This window comes from Poecilia latipinna, unplaced genomic scaffold, assembly GCF_001443285.1.
Source record: "Poecilia latipinna isolate Pla-1442-1.1 unplaced genomic scaffold, P_latipinna-1.0 Scaffold8, whole genome shotgun sequence".
Classification (NCBI taxonomy): Eukaryota; Metazoa; Chordata; class Actinopteri; order Cyprinodontiformes; family Poeciliidae; genus Poecilia; species Poecilia latipinna.
In genome coordinates this window covers 814,111-816,116 of record NW_015112624.1, presented here as the reverse complement: position 1 = coordinate 816,116, position 2,006 = coordinate 814,111, and positions in this window count along the sequence as shown.

Genomic DNA, 2,006 nt, shown 5'->3' with positions numbered 1-2,006 from the left:
GATGGGGATGGGCAAACGGACAATGTATTGCAAGAAGGGGGAGGAGGTCTGGCTGTACGCTAACACCACTCCAGATATGCTATTTTATTTATATAATTCTAAGTCATTTCCTCTATCAGTAATGCGTCTACCAGAGGATTCCTCTGGTCATTATCTTTTATTAGAGCCTCATTGATGACTGTATGTTGAAGTACTGAGGAGTTAGTCATTTGAAGTTTGTATATCAGGTGTTGTCAAAGTGTGCCATTTTGAGACGCCAAATGGAGACTTTGAATGACAGACTTGGACAACACCTGTACATCCTCATAAATAAACACAGGCACATGCAGAGGGGCTGGAGAGGTGAAAGGGGTTTGAGCCCCTGTCCCTTTTATCCTTGATGCCCCTAATGCCCTTTTTAATTTTTTTTTTTTCAAAAATTTTTTTTTCAATTTTTATTTTTTTTATTTGTGTCAGGAGGACTGCTTGCGGCCCTCAGGAATAATATTTAGCTAAATATAATATTTTAGCAAAAAATAAACTAGTCTGGCTGCCCTCAAACTCTCAGAGTCTCCATGTTGTTCAGACACCGGGTCTATGGTGAGGATGAGGGGGGCAGATCTGTGCCCTCTAACTACCAAATTATGGGCAAGAATATTTTTTATACACTGGTTTGTGAACAAAAACGTAGGTCTGATGAAGTTAGAAAAACGGTTTCTATTTATTTTTGTAGTAGCCCTCACAATAGCGGGAAAAAACCTGCCTTCGCCCATAAACACAGAAACACTTCAGCTGCAGAGAAAACTTCTGACTTTAACTTAATCAGGCTGCTAAATGTCCGGTTCGCTACAGGCAGACTGAGTTGGTCCTACCAACAAATATAAAGAATGTCTGTCTTTATGTAAGATATCCTGATATAAAACACGGTTCTGCGACTGTCACCGCAAGTCGCGACGCAGCTCAAAGCCCCGGTACCACCGGTACCACCTGCTGGCTGTTCGCTCTGCTTCTCCTTAATGTTTCTACCAGGCGGGTTAAAGCTGCTGCTGACAGGATGTGGGCTGGGGGTGAACGGCTGTAAATAGAAGTTATTGCAGCTGAAGTATATAAGAGCTGAAGTTGGTGACGATCTGCAGAACTCTGTATCACATGGTAAATTATTGGAACATGAATTGCTTGGATATCCTAAAATACCTTTTTTTAACAAGCTTATATTTGTATAATATCAGCTCCTTCTTGAGTTTTCTGTTGGACAGGGATCCAAATGAATGACTCAAGGTTGAGGAATCTCCATTAGAAAAATGTCACACATCCAACATTTAGAAGTGTCCCTTTCCGAAAATGTGAAATAGCTCAATGATTTATGCTAAAATGACCAATCTGTCATGCTCACTGGTAAAAATGGATGAGGATGAATAATTCAGCCATGAATTATTTGTATGTAACTGTAATATTTAGTTAATTTTTTTTTACAATGTAGAGATAAAAATTCATTTTATAAATTGATCTTAAAGATGTTTTTTTATTATCTAGTGAAAGATTGGATTTGTTTTACTTGTGTGAAGTGCAGCCATGTTGATCAGCATTTTTATTCCTTTTGACCCGCTCTGGCCTCTGTCGTGTTGGACCCAGCTCCTTCCTGAACGCCTACAAAGACTGGTTATGAAAGCAGAGGCCTCGGCACAACTTAATCCCTCTGCATCAAAGGAAAATATGCCCTTTCTTACTGTCCACTTGACTGCTGGAGGCACCCCGTCCCTCTGTGTGTAGCCGGATTAACCGCATTATTGTCTCCCGGCTTTGAACTTCACTAGGTGGTGCCAACGGCTGTGAGCTAATGTAGCATCGCAAACAAGTCCGCCGCGCGCCTTTTTTTTTCTTAAGAAACTTCTTTTTACTCAAAGTTTTTTTTTTTGTTTGTTTGTTTTTTTTTTTGGCGCTTGAGTGCACTTTGACGCTCTGCTTCCTCACTACCCCCCCCGCCCACCTCACCCCACCATCTCTCACCCCCACCAAACAAACTTCAC